The sequence below is a fragment of the Rhamphochromis longiceps genome, linkage group LG3 (assembly GCF_057381845.1).
Source record: "Rhamphochromis longiceps isolate RC_006_pf linkage group LG3, R_longiceps_female_GT1.1, whole genome shotgun sequence".
NCBI classification, from domain to species: Eukaryota; Metazoa; Chordata; class Actinopteri; order Cichliformes; family Cichlidae; genus Rhamphochromis; species Rhamphochromis longiceps.
In genome coordinates, this window is record NC_140559.1 from 66,770,943 (window position 1) to 66,789,676 (window position 18,734).

The following is an 18,734-nucleotide window of genomic DNA, read 5'->3' on the forward strand; positions in this document are numbered from 1 at the left end:
TACACCACATCAGGGCCTGTGGCTCTGGCTGAGGCCACTTACACCACACCAGGGCCTGTGGCTGCTGGCTCAGGCAAGTTACATCACAACAGGGCCTGTGGCTGCTGCCTGAGGCCACTTAGACCACACCAGGGCCCTTTTGCTGCTGGCTGAGGCCACTCACATCACACCAGGCCCTGCGCTTCTGGCCGAGGCCATCTTCACCAAACCAGGCCCTGTGGTTCTTGCTCAGGCCACTTACACCACACCAGGGCCTTATTTGCTATTGAGGCCACTTACACCACACCAGGGCCTGTGGCTGCTGGCTGAGGCCACTTACACCACACCAGGGCCTGTGGCTCTTGCTCAGGCCACTTACACCACACCAGGGCCTGTGGCACTGACTGAGGCCACTTAGACCACACCAGGGCCTGTGTCTTCTAGCTGAGGCGACTTACACCACACCAGGGCCTGTGGCTGCTGGCTGAGGCCAATTACACCACACCAGGGTCTGTGGCTGCTGGCTGAGGCCACTTACACCACACCAGGGCCTGTGGCTCTTGCTCAGGCCACTTACACCACACCAGGGCCTGTGGCACTGGCTGAGGCCACTTACACCACACCAGGGCCTGTGGCTCTTGCTCAGGCCACTTACACCACACCAGGGCCTGTGGCTGCTGGCTGAGGCCACTTACACCACACCAGGGCCTGTGGCTGCTGGCTGAGGCCAATTTCACCACACCAGGGCCTGTGGCTCTTGCTCCGGCCACTTACACCACACCAGGGCCTGTGGCACTGGCTGAGGCCACTTACACCACACCAGGGCCTGTGGCTGCTGGCTGAGGCCACTTACACCACACCAGGGCCTGTGGCTGCTGGCTGAGGCCACTTACACCACACCAGGGCCTGTGGCTGCTGGCTGAGGCCACCTACACCACACCAGGGCCTGTGGCTGCTGGCTGAGGCGACTTACACCACACCAGGGCCCTTTTGCTGCTGGCTGAGGCCACTTACACCACACCAGTGCCTGTGTCTTCTAGCTGAGGCGACTTACACCACACCAGGGCCTGTGGCTGCTGGCTGAGGCCAATTACACCACACCAGGGTCTGTGGCTCTTGCTCAGGCCACTTACACCACACCAGGGCCTGTGGCACTGGCTGAGGCCACTTACACCACACCAGGGCCTGTGGCTGCTGGCTGAGGCCACTTACACCACACCAGGGCCTGTGGCTGCTGGCTGAGGCCACCTACACCACACCAGGGCCTGTGGCTGCTGGCTGAGGCCACTTACACCACACCAGGGCCCTTTTGCTGCTGGCTGAGGCCACTTACACCACACCAGTGCCTGTGGCTTCTGGCTGAGGCGACTTACACCACACCAGGGCCTGTGGCTGCTGGCTGAGGCCACTTACACCACACCAGGGCCTGTGGCTGCTGGCTGAGGCCACTTACACCACACCAGGGCCTGTGGCTGCTGGCTGAGGCCACCTACACCACACCAGGGCCTGTGGCTGCTGGCTGAGGCCACTTACACCACACCAGGGCCTGTGGCTCTTGCTCAGGCCACTCACATTACACCAGGCCCTGCGCTTCTGGCCGAGGCCATCTTCACCAAACCAGGCCCTGTGGTTCTTGCTCAGGCCACTTACACCACACCAGGGCCTTATTTGCTATTGAGGCCACTTACACCACACCAGGGCCTGTGGCTCTGGCTTAGGCCACTTACACCACACCAGGGCCTGTGGCACTTGCTCAGGCCACTTACACCACACCAGGGCCTGTGGCTGCTGGCTGAGGCCACTTACACCACACCAGGGCCTGTGGCTCTTGCTCAGGCCACTTACACCACACCAGGGCCTGTGGCACTGGCTGAGGCCACTTAGACCACACCAGGGCCTGTGGCTGCTGGCTGAGGCCACTTACACCACACCAAGGCCTGTTGCTCTTACTCAGGCCACTCACATCACACCAGGCCCTGCGCTTCTGGCCGAGGCCATCTTCACCAAACCAGGCCCTGTGCTGCTTGCTGTGGCCATGTAAAACACACCAGGTCCTGTGCTGGTTCCTGAGGCCATCTTCAACAATCCAGGGCCTGTGCTGTTGGATAAATGCCAAACTGAGCCTTTGGGTTAGGGTATTATGCAAACATGCAGGTATGGTTATAGGATTGTCTTCGTAACTTCAGGTACTTGCCACCTAATCACTTGAATCCATAAATTGAGACATTGTGCTGGAGCCAGCAGCTTACGGCCATACCACCCTGAGCACGCCCGACCTCGTCTGATCTCGGAAGCTAAGCAGGGCTGGGCTTGGTTAGTACTTGGATGGGAGACTGCCTGGGAATACCTGGTGCTGTAAGCCTTTCATTTTCATGTCATTGAACCGCTTTTGATCCAGAGAAGGGGTGTATTAAAAGACCAAAAGCAGCTGCCCATTAATGAGGGCACATTAACGACACTGCTTTTGGCTCTTTTCCAATGTCTTGTGCTGCTAGCTGATGCAACCTACACCACACAAGGGCCTGAGTGACCGGCTGGGGCCACTTACACCACATCAGGGCCTGTGGCTCTGGCTGAGGCCACTTACACCACACCAGGGCCTGTGGCTGCTGGCTGAGGCCACTTACACCACACCAGGGCCTGTGGCTGCTGGCTGAGGCCACCTACACCACACCAGGGCATTAGTTGCTATTGAGGCCAATTACACCACACCAGGGCCTGTGGCTCTTGCTCAGGCCACTTACACCACACCAGGGCCTGTGGCTCTTGCTCAGGCCACTTACACCACACCAGGGCCTGTGGCACTGGCTGAGGCCACTTACACCACACCAGGGCCTGTGGCTGCTGGCTGAGGCCACTTACACCACACCAGGGCCCTTTTGCTGCTGGCTGAGGCCACTTACACCACACCAGTGCCTGTGTCTTCTAGCTGAGGCGACTTACACCACACCAGGGCCTGTGGCTGCTGGCTGAGGCCACTTACACCACACCAGGGTCTGTGGCTCTTGCTCAGGCCACTTACACCACACCAGGGCCTGTGGCACTGGCTGAGGCCACTTACACCACACCAGGGCCTGTGGCTCTTGCTCAGGCCACTTACACCACACCAGGGCCTGTGGCACTGGCTGAGGCCACTTACACCACACCAGGGCCTGTGGCTGCTGGCTGAGGCCACTTACACCACACCAGGGCCCTTTTGCTGCTGGCTGAGGCCACTTACACCACACCAGTGCCTGTGTCTTCTAGCTGAGGCGACTTACACCACACCAGGGCCTGTGGCTGCTGGCTGAGGCCACTTACACCACACCAGGGTCTGTGGCTCTTGCTCAGGCCACTTACACCACACCAGGGCCTGTGGCACTGGCTGAGGCCACTTACACCACACCAGGGCCTGTGGCTGCTGGCTGAGGCCACTTACACCACACCAGGGCCTGTGGCTGCTGGCTGAGGCCACTTACACCACGCCAGGGCATGTGGCTGCTGGCTGAGGCCACCTACACCACACCAGGGCCTGTGGCTGCTGGCTGAGGCCACTTACACCACACCAGGGCCCTTTTGCTGCTGGCTGAGGCCACTTACACCACACCAGTGCCTGTGGCTTCTGGCTGAGGCGACTTACACCACACCAGGGCCTGTGGCTGCTGGCTGAGGCCACTTACACCACACCAGGGCCTGTGGCTGCTGGCTGAGGCCACTTACACCACACCAGGGCCTGTGGCTGCTGGCTGAGGCCACCTACACCACACCAGGGCCTGTGGCTGCTGGCTGAGGCCACTTACACCACACCAGGGCCTGTGGCTCTTGCTCAGGCCACTCACATTACACCAGGCCCTGCGCTTCTGGCCGAGGCCATCTTCACCAAACCAGGCCCTGTGGTTCTTGCTCAGGCCACTTACACCACACCAGGGCCTTATTTGCTATTGAGGCCACTTACACCACACCAGGGCCTGTGGCTCTGGCTTAGGCCACTTACACCACACCAGGGCCTGTGGCACTTGCTCAGGCCACTTACACCACACCAGGGCCTGTGGCTGCTGGCTGAGGCCACTTACACCACACCAGGGCCTGTGGCTCTTGCTCAGGCCACTTACACCACACCAGGGCCTGTGGCACTGGCTGAGGCCACTTAGACCACACCAGGGCCTGTGGCTGCTGGCTGAGGCCACTTACACCACACCAAGGCCTGTTGCTCTTACTCAGGCCACTCACATCACACCAGGCCCTGCGCTTCTGGCTGAGGCCATCTTCACCAAACCAGGCCCTGTGCTGCTTGCTGTGGCCATGTAAAACACACCAGGTCCTGTGCTGGTTCCTGAGGCCATCTTCAACAATCCAGGGCCTGTGCTGTTGGATAAATGCCAAACTGAGCCTTTGGGTTAGGGTATTATGCAAACATGCAGGTATGGTTATAGGATTGTCTTCGTAACTTCAGGTACTTGCCACCTAATCACTTGAATCCATAAATTGAGACATTGTGCTGGAGCCAGCAGCTTACGGCCATACCACCCTGAGCACGCCCGACCTCGTCTGATCTCGGAAGCTAAGCAGGGCTGGGCTTGGTTAGTACTTGGATGGGAGACTGCCTGGGAATACCTGGTGCTGTAAGCCTTTCATTTTCATGTCATTGAACCGCTTTTGATCCAGAGAAGGGGTGTATTAAAAGACCAAAAGCAGCTGCCCATTAATGAGGGCACATTAACGACACTGCTTTTGGCTCTTTTCCAATGTCTTGTGCTGCTAGCTGATGCAACCTACACCACACAAGGGCCTGAGTGACCGGCTGGGGCCACTTACACCACATCAGGGCCTGTGGCTCTGGCTGAGGCCACTTACACCACACCAGGGCCTGTGGCTGCTGGCTGAGGCCACTTACACCACACCAGGGCCTGTGGCTGCTGGCTGAGGCCACCTACACCACACCAGGGCCTGTGGCTGCTGGCTGAGGCCAATTACACCACACCAGGGCCTGTGGCACTGGCTGAGGCCACTTACACCACACCAGGGCCTGTGGCTGCTGGCTGAGGCCACTTACACCACACCAGGGCCTGTGGCTGCTGGCTGAGGCCACCTACACCACACCAGGGCATTAGTTGCTATTGAGGCCAATTCCACCACACCAGGGTCTGTGGCTCTTGCTCAGGCAAGTTACATCACAACAGGGCCTGTGGCTGCTGCCTGAGGCCACATACACCACACCAGGGCCTTAGTTGCTATTGAGGCCAATTACACCACACCAGGGTCTGTGGCTCTTGCTCAGGCCACTTACACCACACCAGGGCCTGCGGCACTGGCTGAGGCCACTTACACCACACCAGGGCCTGTGGCTGCTGGCTGAGGCCACTTACACCACACCAGGGCCTGTGGCTGCTGGCTGAGGCCACCTACACCACACCAGGGCCTGTGGCTGCTGGCTGAGGCGACTTACACCACACCAGGGCCCTTTTGCTGCTGGCTGAGGCCACTTACACCACACCAGTGCCTGTGGCTTCTGGCTGAGGCTACTTACACCACACCAGGGCCTGTGGCTGCTGGCTGAGGCCACTTACACCACACCAGGGCCTGTGGCTCTTGCTCAGGCCACTTACACCACACCAGGGCCTGTGGCTGCTGGCTGAGGCCACTTACACCACACCAGGGCCTGTGGCTGCTGGCTGAGGCCACTTACACCACACCAGGGCCTGTGGCTGCTGGCTGAGGCCACTTACACCACACCAGGGCCTGTGGCTGCTGGCTGAGGCCACCTACACCACACCAGGGCCTGTGGCTGCTGGCTGAGGCCACTTACACCACACCAGGGCCCTTTTGCTGCTGGCTGAGGCCACTTACACCACACCAGTGCCTGTGGCTTCTGGCTGAGGCGACTTACACCACACCAGGGCCTGTGGCTGCTGGGTGAGGCCACTTACACCACACCAAGGCCTGTTGCTCTTGCTCAGGCCACTCACATCACACCAGGCCCTGCGCTTCTGGCCGAGGCCATCTTCACCAAACCAGGCCCTGTGCTGCTTGCTGTGGCCATGTACAACACACCAGGCCCTGTGCTGGTTCCTGAGGCCATCTTCAACAATCCAGGGCCTGTGCTGTTGGATAAATGCCAAACTGAGCCTTTGGGTTAGGGTATTATGCAAACATGCAGGTATGGTTATAGGATTGTCTTCGTAACTTCAGGTACTTGCCACCTAATCACTTGAATCCATAAATTGAGACATTGTGCTGGAGCCAGCAGCTTACGGCCATACCACCCTGAGCACGCCCGACCTCGTCTGATCTCGGAAGCTAAGCAGGGCTGGGCTTGGTTAGTACTTGGATGGGAGACTGCCTGGGAATACCTGGTGCTGTAAGCCTTTCATTTTCATGTCATTGAACCGCTTTTGATCCAGAGAAGGGGTGTATTAAAAGACCAAAAGCAGCTGCCCATTAATGAGGGCACATTAACGACACTGCTTTTGGCTCTTTTCCAATGTCTTGTGCTGCTAGCTGATGCAACCTACACCACACAAGGGCCTGAGTGACCGGCTGGGGCCACTTACACCACATCAGGGCCTGTGGCTCTGGCTGAGGCCACTTACACCACACCAGGGCCTGTGGCTGCTGGCTGAGGCCACTTACACCACACCAGGGCCTGTGGCTGCTGGCTGAGGCCACCTACACCACACCAGGGCATTAGTTGCTATTGAGGCCAATTACACCACACCAGGGTCTGTGGCTCTTGCTCAGGCAAGTTACATCACAACAGGGCCTGTGGCTGCTGCCTGAGGCCACATACACCACACCAGGGCCTTAGTTGCTATTGAGGCCAATTACACCACACCAGGGTCTGTGGCTCTTGCTCAGGCCACTTACACCACACCAGGGCCTGTGGCACTGGCTGAGGCCACTTACACCACACCAGGGCCTGTGGCTGCTGGCTGAGGCCACTTACACCACACCAGGGCCTGTGGCTGCTGGCTGAGGCCACCTACACCACACCAGGGCCTGTGGCTGCTGGCTGAGGCGACTTACACCACACCAGGGCCCTTTTGCTGCTGGCTGAGGCCACTTACACCACACCAGTGCCTGTGGCTTCTGGCTGAGGCTACTTACACCACACCAGGGCCTGTGGCTGCTGGCTGAGGCCACTTACACCACACCAGGGCCTGTGGCTCTTGCTCAGGCCACTTACACCACACCAGGGCCTGTGGCTGCTGGCTGAGGCCACTTACACCACACCAGGGCCTGTGGCTGCTGGCTGAGGCCAATTACACCACACCAGGGTCTGTGGCTCTTGCTCAGGCCACTTACACCACACCAGGGCCTGTGGCTGCTGGCTGAGGCGACTTACACCACACCAGGGCCCTTTTGCTGCTGGCTGAGGCCACTTACACCACACCAGTGCCTGTGGCTTCTGGCTGAGGCTACTTACACCACACCAGGGCCTGTGGCTGCTGGCTGAGGCCACTTACACCACACCAGGGCCTGTGGCTTTTGCTCAGGCCACATACACCACACCAGGGCCTGTGGCTCTTGCTCAGGCCACTTACACCACACCAGGGCCTGTGGCTGCTGGCTGAGGCCACTTACACCACACCAGGGCCTGTGGCTGCTGGCTGAGGCCAATTACACCACACCAGGGTCTGTGGCTCTTGCTCAGGCCACTTACACCACACAAGGGCCTGAGTGACCGGCTGGGGCCACTTACACCACATCAGGGCCTGTGGCTCTGGCTGAGGCCACTTACACCACACCAGGGCCTGTGGCTGCTGGCTGAGGCCACTTACACCACACCAGGGCCTGTGGCTGCTGGCTGAGGCCACCTACACCACACCAGGGCATTAGTTGCTATTGAGGCCAATTACACCACACCAGGGTCTGTGGCTCTTGCTCAGGCAAGTTACATCACAACAGGGCCTGTGGCTGCTGCCTGAGGCCACATACACCACACCAGGGCCTTAGTTGCTATTGAGGCCAATTACACCACACCAGGGTCTGTGGCTCTTGCTCAGGCCACTTACACCACACCAGGGCCTGTGGCACTGGCTGAGGCCACTTACACCACACCAGGGCCTGTGGCTGCTGGCTGAGGCCACTTACACCACACCAGGGCCTGTGGCTGCTGGCTGAGGCTACTTACACCACACCAGGGCCTGTGGCTGCTGGCTGAGGCCACTTACACCACACCAGTGCCTGTGGCTTCTGGCTGAGGCTACTTACACCACACCAGGGCCTGTGGCTGCTGGCTGAGGCCACTTACACCACACCAGGGCCTGTGGCTCTTGCTCAGGCCACTTACACCACACCAGGGCCTGTGGCTCTTGCTCAGGCCACTTACACCACACCAGGGCCTGTGGCTGCTGGCTGAGGCCACTTACACCACACCAGGGCCTGTGGCTGCTGGCTGAGGCCAATTACACCACACCAGGGTCTGTGGCTCTTGCTCAGGCCACTTACACCACACCAGGGCCTGAGTGACCGGCTGGGGCCACTTACACCACATCAGGGCCTGTGGCTCTGGCTGAGGCCACTTACACCACACCAGGGCCTGTGGCTGCTGGCTGAGGCCACTTACACCACACCAGGGCCTGTGGCTGCTGGCTGAGGCCACCTACACCACACCAGGGCCTGTGGCTGCTGGCTGAGGCCAATTACACCACACCAGGGCCTGTGGCACTGGCTGAGGCCACTTACACCACACCAGGGCCTGTGGCTGCTGGCTGAGGCCACTTACACCACACCAGGGCCTGTGGCTGCTGGCTGAGGCCACCTACACCACACCAGGGCATTAGTTGCTATTGAGGCCAATTCCACCACACCAGGGTCTGTGGCTCTTGCTCAGGCAAGTTACATCACAACAGGGCCTGTGGCTGCTGCCTGAGGCCACATACACCACACCAGGGCCTTAGTTGCTATTGAGGCCAATTACACCACACCAGGGTCTGTGGCTCTTGCTCAGGCCACTTACACCACACCAGGGCCTGTGGCACTGGCTGAGGCCACTTACACCACACCAGGGCCTGTGGCTGCTGGCTGAGGCCACTTACACCACACCAGGGCCTGTGGCTGCTGGCTGAGGCCACCTACACCACACCAGGGCCTGTGGCTGCTGGCTGAGGCGACTTACACCACACCAGGGCCCTTTTGCTGCTGGCTGAGGCCACTTACACCACACCAGTGCCTGTGGCTTCTGGCTGAGGCTACTTACACCACACCAGGGCCTGTGGCTGCTGGCTGAGGCCAATTACACCACACCAGGGCCTGTGGCTCTTGCTCAGGCCACTTACACCACACCAGGGTCTGTGGCTCTTGCTCAGGCCACTTACACCACACCAGGGCCTGTGGCACTGGCTGAGGCCACTTACACCACACCAGGGCCTGAGTGACCGGCTGGGGCCACTTACACCACATCAGGGCCTGTGGCTCTGGCTGAGGCCACTTACACCACACCAGGGCCTGTGGCTGCTGGCTCAGGCAAGTTACATCACAACAGGGCCTGTGGATGCTGCCTGAGGCCACATACACCACACCAGGGCCTTAGTTGCTATTGAGGCCAATTACACCACACCAGGGTCTGTGGCTCTTGCTCAGGCCACTTACACCACACCAGGGCCTGTGGCACTGGCTGAGGCCACTTACACCACACCAGGGCCTGTGGCTGCTTGCTGAGGCCACTTACACCACACCAGGGCCTGTGGCTGCTGGCTGAGGCCACCTACACCACACCAGGGCCTGTGGCTGCTGGCTGAGGCCACTTACACCACACCAGGGCCCTTTTGCTGCTGGCTGAGGCCACTTACACCACACCAGTGCCTGTGGCTTCTGGCTGAGGCCACTTACACCACACCAGGGCCTGTGGCTGCTGGCTGAGGCCACTTACACCAAACCAGGGCCTGTGGCTGCTTGCTGAGGCCATCTTCACCAAACCAGGCCCTGTGCTGCTTGCTGTGGCCATGTAAAACACACCAGGTCCTGTGCTGGTTCTTGAGGCCATCTTCAACAATCCAGGGCCTGTGCTGTTGGATAAATGCCAAACTGAGCCTTTGGGTTAGGGTATTATGCAAACATGCAGGTATGGTTATAGGATTGTCTTCGTAACTTCAGGTACTTGCCACCTAATCACTTGAATCCATAAATTGAGACATTGTGCTGGAGCCAGCAGCTTACGGCCATACCACCCTGAGCACGCCCGACCTCGTCTGATCTCGGAAGCTAAGCAGGGCTGGGCTTGGTTAGTACTTGGATGGGAGACTGCCTGGGAATACCTGGTGCTGTAAGCCTTTCATTTTCATGTCATTGAACCGCTTTTGATCCAGAGAAGGGGTGTATTAAAAGACCAAAAGCATCTGCCCATTAATGAGGGCACATTAACAACATTGCTTTTGGCTCTTTTCCAATGTCTTGTGCTGCTAGCTGATGCAACCTACACCACACAAGGGCCTGAGTGACCGGCTGGGGCCACTTACACCACATCAGGGCCTGTGGCTCTGGCTGAGGCCACTTACACCACACCAGGGCCTGTGGCTGCTGGCTGAGGCCACTTACACCACACCAGGGCCTGTGGCTGCTGGCTGAGGCCACCTACACCACACCAGGGCATTAGTTGCTATTGAGGCCAATTACACCACACCAGGGTCTGTGGCTCTTGCTCAGGCCACTTACACCACACCAGGGCCTGTGGCTCTTGCTCAGGCCACTTACACCACACCAGGGCCTGTGGCACTGGCTGAGGCCACTTACACCACACCAGGGCCTGTGGCTGCTGGCTGAGGCCACTTACACCACACCAGGGCCTGTGGCTGCTGGCTGAGGCCACTTACACCACACCAGGGCGTGTGGCTGCTGGCTGAGGCCACCTACACCACACCAGGGCCTGTGGCTGCTGGCTGAGGCGACTTACACCACACCAGGGCCCTTTTGCTGCTGGCTGAGGCCACTTACACCACACCAGTGCCTGTGTCTTCTAGCTGAGGCGACTTACACCACACCAGGGCCTGTGGCTGCTGGCTGAGGCCAATTACACCACACCAGGGTCTGTGGCTGCTGGCTGAGGCCACCTACACCACACCAGGGCATTAGTTGCTATTGAGGCCAATTACACCACACCAGGGTCTGTGGCTCTTGCTCAGGCCACTTACACCACACCAGGGCCTGTGGCTCTTGCTCAGGCCACTTACACCACACCAGGGCCTGTGGCACTGGCTGAGGCCACTTACACCACACCAGGGCCTGTGGCTGCTGGCTGAGGCCACCTACACCACACCAGGGCCTGTGGCTGCTGGCTGAGGCCACTTACACCACACCAGGGCCCTTTTGCTGCTGGCTGAGGCCACTTACACCACACCAGTGCCTGTGGCTTCTGGCTGAGGCGACTTACACCACACCAGGGCCTGTGGCTGCTGGCTGAGGCCACTTACACCACACCAGGGCCCTTTTGCTGCTGGCTGAGGCCACTTACACCACAGCAGTGCCTCTGGCTTCTGGCTGAGGCCACTTACACCACACCAGGGCCTGTGGCTGCTGGCTGAGGCCACTTACACCACACCAAGGCCTGTTGCTCTTGCTCAGGCCACTCACATCACACCAGGCCCTGCGCTTCTGGCCGAGGCCATCTTCACCAAACCAGGCCCTGTGCTGCTTGCTGTGGCCATGTACAACACACCAGGCCCTGTGCTGGTTCCTGAGGCCATCTTCAACAATCCAGGGCCTGTGCTGTTGGATAAATGCCAAACTGAGCCTTTGGGTTAGGGTATTATGCAAACATGCAGGTATGGTTATAGGATTGTCTTCGTAACTTCAGGTACTTGCCACCTAATCACTTGAATCCATAAATTGAGACATTGTGCTGGAGCCAGCAGCTTACGGCCATACCACCCTGAGCACGCCCGACCTCGTCTGATCTCGGAAGCTAAGCAGGGCTGGGCTTGGTTAGTACTTGGATGGGAGACTGCCTGGGAATACCTGGTGCTGTAAGCCTTTCCTTTTCATGTCATTGAACCGCTTTTGATCCAGAGAAGGGGTGTATTAAAAGACCAAAAGCAGCTGCCCATTAATGAGGGCACATTAACGACACTGCTTTTGGCTCTTTTCCAATGTCTTGTGCTGCTAGCTGATGCAACCTACACCACACAAGGGCCTGAGTGACCGGCTGGGGCCACTTACACCACATCAGGGCCTGTGGCTCTGGCTGAGGCCACTTACACCACACCAGGGCCTGTGGCTGCTGGCTGAGGCCACTTACACCACACCAGGGCCTGTGGCTGCTGGCTGAGGCCACCTACACCACACCAGGGCATTAGTTGCTATTGAGGCCAATTACACCACACCAGGGTCTGTGGCTCTTGCTCAGGCCACTTACACCACACCAGGGCCTGTGGCACTTGCTCAGGCCACTTACACCACACCAGGGCCTGTGGCACTGGCTGAGGCCACTTACACCACACCAGGGCCTGTGGCTGCTGGCTGAGGCCACCTACACCACACCAGGGCCTGTGGCTGCTGGCTGAGGCCACTTACACCACACCAGGGCCCTTTTGCTGCTGGCTGAGGCCACTTACACCACACCAGTGCCTGTGGCTTCTGGCTGAGGCGACTTACACCACACCAGGGCCTGTGGCTGCTGGCTGAGGCCACTTACACCACACCAAGGCCTGTGGCTCTTGCTCAGGCCACTCACATCACACCAGGCCCTGCGCTTCTGGCCGAGGCCATCTTCACCAAACCAGGCCCTGTGCTGCTTGCTGTGGCCACTTACACCACACCAGGGCCTGTGGCTGCTGGCTGAGGCCACCTACACCACACCAGGGCCTGTGGCTGCTGGCTGAGGCGACTTAAACCACACCAGGGCCCTTTTGCTGCTGGCTGAGGCCACTTACACCACACCAGTGCCTGTGGCTTCTGGCTGAGGCGACTTACACCACACCAGGGCCTGTGGCTGCTGGCTGAGGCCAATTACACCACACCAGGGTCTGTGGCTCTTGCTCAGGCCACTTACACCACACCAGGGCCTGTGGCACTGGCTGAGGCCACTTACACCACACCAGGGCCTGTGGCTGCTGGCTGAGGCCACTTACACCACACCAGGGCCTGTGGCTGCTGGCTGAGGCCACCTACACCACACCAGGGCCTGTGGCTGCTGGCTGAGGCCACTTACACCACACCAGGGCCCTTTTGCTGCTGGCTGAGGCCACTTACACCACACCAGTGCCTGTGGCTTCTGGCTGAGGCGACTTACACCACACCAGGGCCTGTGGCTGCTGGCTGAGGCCACTTACACCACACCAAGGCCTGTTGCTCTTGCTCAGGCCACTCACATCACACCAGGCCCTGCGCTTCTGGCCGAGGCCATCTTCACCAAACCAGGCCCTGTGCTGCTTGCTGTGGCCATGTACAACACACCAGGCCCTGTGCTGGTCCCTGAGGCCATCTTCAACAATCCAGGGCCTGTGCTGTTGGATAAATGCCAAACTGAGCCTTTGTTTAGGGTATTATGCAAACATGCAGGTATGGTTATAGGATTGTCTTCGTAACTTCAGGTACTTGCCACCTAATCACTTGAATCCATAAATTGAGACATTGTGCTGGAGCCAGCAGCTTACGGCCATACCACCCTGAGCACGCCCGACCTCGTCTGATCTCGGAAGCAAAGCAGGGCTGGGCTTGGTTAGTACTTGGATGGGAGACTGCCTGGGAATACCTGGTGCTGTAAGCCTTTGATTTTCATGTCATTGAACCGCTTTTGATCCAGAGAAGGGGTGTATTAAAAGACCAAAAGCAGCTGCCCATTAATGAGGGCACATTAACGACACTGCTTTTGGCTCTTTTCCAATGTCTTGTGCTGCTAGCTGATGCAACCTACACCACACAAGGGCCTGAGTGACCGGCTGGGGCCACTTACACCACATCAGGGCCTGTGGCTCTGGCTGAGGCCACTTACACCACACCAGGGCCTGTGGCTGCTGGCTGAGGCCACTTACACCACACCAGGGCCTGTGGCTGCTGGCTGAGGCCACCTACACCACACCAGGGCCTGTGGCTGCTGGCTGAGGCCAATTACACCACACCAGGGCCTGTGGCACTGGCTGAGGCCACTTACACCACACCAGGGCCTGTGGCTCTTGCTCAGGCCACTTACACCACACCAGGGCCTGTGGCACTGGCTGAGGCCACTTACACCACACCAGGGCCTGTGGCTGCTGGCTGAGGCCACTTACACCACACCAGGGCCTGTGGCTGCTGGCTGAGGCCACTTACACCACACCAGGGCCTGTGGCTGCTGGCTGAGGCCACCTACACCACACCAGGGCCTGTGGCTGCTGGCTGAGGCCACTTACACCACACCAGGGCCCTTTTGCTGCTGGCTGAGGCCACTTACACCACACCAGTGCCTGTGGCTTCTGGCTGAGGCCACTTACACCACACCAGGGCCTGTGGCTGCTGGCTGAGGCCACTTACACCACACCAAGGCCTGTTGCTCTTACTCAGGCCACTCACATCACACCAGGCCCTGCGCTTCTGGCCGAGGCCATCTTCACCAAACCAGGCCCTGTGCTGCTTGCTGTGGCCATGTACAACACACCAGGCCCTGTGCTGGTTCCTGAGGCCATCTTCAACAATCCAGGGCCTGTGCTGTTGGATAAATGCCAAACTGAGCCTTTGGGTTAGAGTATTATGCAAACATGCAGGTATGGTTATAGGATTGTCTTCGTAACTTCAGGTACTTGCCACCTAATCACTTGAATCCATAAATTGAGACATTGTGCTGGAGCCAGCAGCTTACGGCCATACCACCCTGAGCACGCCCGACCTCGTCTGATCTCGGAAGCTAAGCAGGGCTGGGCTTGGTTAGTACTTGGATGGGAGACTGCCTGGGAATACCTGGTGCTGTAAGCCTTTCATTTTCATGTCATTGAACCGCTTTTGATCCAGAGAAGGGGTGTATTAAAAGACCAAAAGCAGCTGCCCATTAATGAGGGCACATTAACGACACTGCTTTTGGCTCTTTTCCAATGTCTTGTGCTGCTAGCTGATGCAACCTACACCACACAAGGGCCTGAGTGACCGGCTGGGGCCACTTACACCACATCAGGGCCTGTGGCTCTGGCTGAGGCCACTTACACCACACCAGGGCCTGTGGCTGCTGGCTGAGGCCACTTACACCACACCAGGGCCTGTGGCTGCTGGCTGAGGCCACCTACACCACACCAGGGCATTAGTTGCTATTGAGGCCAATTACACCACACCAGGGTCTGTGGCTCTTGCTCAGGCCACTTACACCACACCAGGGCCTGTGGCTCTTGCTCAGGCCACTTACACCACACCAGGGCCTGTGGCACTGGCTGAGGCCACTTACACCACACCAGGGCCTGTGGCTGCTGGCTGAGGCCACTTACACCACACCAGGGCCTGTGGCTGCTGGCTGAGGCCACCTACACCACACCAGGGCCTGTGGCTGCTGGCTGAGGCCACTTACACCACACCAGGGCCCTTTTGCTGCTGGCTGAGGCCACTTACACCACACCAGTGCCTGTGGCTTCTGGCTGAGGCGACTTACACCACACCAGGGCCTGTGGCTGCTGGCTGAGGCCACTTACACCACACCAAGGCCTGTGGCTCTTGCTCAGGCCACTCACATCACACCAGGCCCTGCGCTTCTGGCCGAGGCCATCTTCACCAAACCAGGCCCTGTGCTGCTTGCTGTGGCCACTTACACCACACCAGGGCCTGTGGCTGCTGGCTGAGGCCACCTACACCACACCAGGGCCTGTGGCTGCTGGCTGAGGCGACTTAAACCACACCAGGGCCCTTTTGCTGCTGGCTGAGGCCACTTACACCACACCAGTGCCTGTGGCTGCTGGCTGAGGCCACTTACACCACACCAGGGCCTGTGGCTGCTGGCTGAGGCCAATTACACCACACCAGGGTCTGTGGCTCTTGCTCAGGCCACTAACACCACACCAGGGCCTGTGGCTGCTGGCTGAGGCCACTTACACCACACCAAGGCCTGTTGCTCTTGCTCAGGCCACTCACATCACACCAGGCCCTGCGCTTCTGGCCGAGGCCATCTTCACCAAACCAGGCCCTGTGCTGCTTGCTGTGGCCATGTACAACACACCAGGCCCTGTGCTGTTCCCTGAGGCCATCTTCAACAATCCAGGGCCTGTGCTGTTGGATAAATGCCATACTGAGCCTTTGGGTTAGGGTATTATGAAAACATGCAGGTATGGTTATAGGATTGTCTTCGTAACTTCAGGTACTTGCCACCTAATCACTTGAATCCATAAATTGAGACATTGTGCTGGAGCCAGCAGCTTACGGCCATACCACCCTGAGCACGCCCGACCTCGTCTGATCTCGGAAGCTAAGCAGGGCTGGGCTTGGTTAGTACTTGGATGGGAGACTGCCTGGGAATACCTGGTGCTGTAAGCCTTTCATGTCATTGAACCGCTTTTGATCCAGAGAAGGGGTGTATTAAAAGACCAAAAGCAGCTGCCCATTAATGAGGGCACATTAACGACACTGCTTTTGGCTCTTTTCCAATGTCTTGTGCTGCTAGCTGATGCAACCTACACCACACAAGGGCCTGAGTGACCGGCTGGGGCCACTTACACCACATCAGGGCCTGTGGCTCTGGCTGAGGCCACTTACACCACACCAGGGCCTGTGGCTGCTGGCTGAGGCCACTTACACCACACCAGGGCCTGTGGCTGCTGGCTGAGGCCACCTACACCACACCAGGGCATTAGTTTCTATTGAGGCCAATTACACCACACCAGGGTCTGTGGCTCTTGCTCAGGCCACTTACACCACACCAGGGCCTGTGGCACTTGCTCAGGCCACTTACACCACACCAGGGCCTGTGGCACTGGCTGAGGCCGCTTACACCACACCAGGGCCTGTGGCTGCTGGCTGAGGCCACCTACACCACACCAGGGCATTAGTTGCTATTGAGGCCAATTACACCACACCAGGGTCTGTGGCTCTTGCTCAGGCCACTTACACCACACCAGGGCCTGTGGCACTTGCTCAGGCCACTTACACCACACCAGGGCCTGTGGCACTGGCTGAGGCCGCTTACACCACACCAGGGCCTGTGGCTGCTGGCTGAGGCCACTTACACCACACCAGGGCCTGTGGCTGCTGGCTGAGGCCACCTACACCACACCAGGGCCTGTGGCTGCTGGCTGAGGCCACTTACACCACACCAGGGCCCTTTTGCTGCTGGCTGAGGCCACTTACACCACACCAGGGCCTGTGGCTGCTGGCTGAGGCCACCTACACCACACCAGGGCCTGTGGCTGCTGGCTGAGGCCAATTACACCACACCAGGGCCTGTGGCACTGGCTGAGGCCACTTACACCACACCAGGGCCTGTGGCTCTTGCTCAGGCCACTTACACCACACCAGGGCCTGTGGCACTGACTGAGGCCACTTACACCACACCAGGGCCTGTGGCTGTTGGCTGAGGCCACTTACACCACACCAGGGCCTGTGGCTGCTGGCTGCTGGCTGAGGCCACTTACACCACACCAGGGCCTGTGGCTGCTGGCTGAGGCCACCTACACCACACCAGGGCCTGTGGCTGCTGGCTGAGGCCACTTACACCACACCAGGGCCCTTTTGCTGCTGGCTGAGGCCACTTACACCACATCAGGGCCTGTGGCTCTGGCTGAGGCCACTTACACCACACCAGTGCCTGTGGCTTCTGGCTGAGGCCACTTACACCACACCAGGGCCTGTGGCTGCTGGCTGAGGCCACTTACACCACACCAAGGCCTGTGCTGCTTGTTGTGGCCATGTACAACACACCAGGCCCTGTGCTGGTCCCTGAGGCCATCTTCAACAATCCAGGGCCTGTGCTGTTGGATAAATGCCAAACTGAGCCTTTGGGTTAGGGTATTATGCAAACATGCAGGTATGGTTATAGGATTGTCTTCGTAACTTCAGGTACTTGCCACCTAATCACTTGAATCCATAAATTGAGACATTGTGCTGGAGCCAGCAGCTTACGGCCATACCACCCTGAGCACGCCCGACCTCGTCTGATCTCGGAAGCTAAGCAGGGCTGGGCTTGGTTAGTACTTGGATGGGAGACTGCCTGGGAATACCTGGTGCTGTAAGCCTTTCATTTTCATGTCATTGAACCGCTTTTGATCCAGAGAAGGGGTGTATTAAAAGACCAAAAGCAGCTGCCCATTAATGAGGGCACATTAACGACACTGCTTTTGGCTCTTTTCCAATGTCTTGTGCTGCTAGCTGATGCAACCTACACCACACAAGGGCCTGAGTGACCGGCTGGGGCCACTTACACCACATCAGGGCCTGTGGCTCTGGCTGAGGCCACTTACACCACACCAGGGCCTGTTGCTGCTGGCTGAGGCCACTTACACCACACCAGGGCCTGTGGCTGCTGGCTGAGGCCACCTACACCACACCAGGGCCTGTGGCTGCTGGCTGAGGCCAATTACACCACACCAGGGCCTGTGGCACTGGCTGAGGCCACTTACACCACACCAGGGCCTGTGGCTCTTGCTCAAGCCACTTACACCACACCAGGGCATTAGTTGCTATTGAGGCCAATTCCACCACACCAGGGTCTGTGGCTCTTGCTCAGGCAAGTTACATCACAACAGGGCCTGTGGCTGCTGCCTGAGGCCACATACACCACACCAGGGCCTTAGTTGCTATTGAGGCCAATTACACCACACCAGGGTCTGTGGCTCTTGCTCAGGCCACTTACACCACACCAGGGCCTGCGGCACTGGCTGAGGCCACTTACACCACAC

General features: G+C 58.9%; 9 non-coding genes across 9 annotated transcripts; all 9 read left to right on the forward strand.

Annotated features, from left to right (window-relative positions):
• The first annotated feature begins 2,222 nt into the window (after positions 1 to 2,222).
• On the forward strand, positions 2,223 to 2,341 carry LOC146676424 (5S ribosomal RNA). The gene has a single exon (XR_014911304.1). It is a non-coding gene; the product is annotated as a 5S ribosomal RNA (ribosomal RNA).
• Positions 2,342 to 4,468: 2,127 nt separating this feature from the next.
• LOC146676425 (5S ribosomal RNA) lies at positions 4,469 to 4,587 on the forward strand. The gene has a single exon (XR_014911305.1). It is a non-coding gene; the product is annotated as a 5S ribosomal RNA (ribosomal RNA).
• A 1,617-nt stretch (positions 4,588 to 6,204) lies between these two features.
• Positions 6,205 to 6,323, forward strand: LOC146676426 (5S ribosomal RNA). Its single transcript, XR_014911306.1, has one exon. It is a non-coding gene; the product is annotated as a 5S ribosomal RNA (ribosomal RNA).
• Positions 6,324 to 10,110: 3,787 nt separating this feature from the next.
• On the forward strand, positions 10,111 to 10,229 carry LOC146676427 (5S ribosomal RNA). The gene has a single exon (XR_014911307.1). It is a non-coding gene; the product is annotated as a 5S ribosomal RNA (ribosomal RNA).
• Positions 10,230 to 11,806: 1,577 nt separating this feature from the next.
• LOC146676428 (5S ribosomal RNA) lies at positions 11,807 to 11,925 on the forward strand. The gene has a single exon (XR_014911309.1). It is a non-coding gene; the product is annotated as a 5S ribosomal RNA (ribosomal RNA).
• A 1,616-nt stretch (positions 11,926 to 13,541) lies between these two features.
• On the forward strand, positions 13,542 to 13,660 carry LOC146676429 (5S ribosomal RNA). Its single transcript, XR_014910772.1, has one exon. It is a non-coding gene; the product is annotated as a 5S ribosomal RNA (ribosomal RNA).
• A 1,062-nt stretch (positions 13,661 to 14,722) lies between these two features.
• Positions 14,723 to 14,841, forward strand: LOC146676430 (5S ribosomal RNA). Its single transcript, XR_014911310.1, has one exon. It is a non-coding gene; the product is annotated as a 5S ribosomal RNA (ribosomal RNA).
• A 1,417-nt stretch (positions 14,842 to 16,258) lies between these two features.
• Positions 16,259 to 16,377, forward strand: LOC146676431 (5S ribosomal RNA). The gene has a single exon (XR_014911311.1). It is a non-coding gene; the product is annotated as a 5S ribosomal RNA (ribosomal RNA).
• Positions 16,378 to 17,952: 1,575 nt separating this feature from the next.
• LOC146676432 (5S ribosomal RNA) lies at positions 17,953 to 18,071 on the forward strand. The gene has a single exon (XR_014911312.1). It is a non-coding gene; the product is annotated as a 5S ribosomal RNA (ribosomal RNA).
• The last annotated feature ends 663 nt before the right edge of the window (positions 18,072 to 18,734 follow it).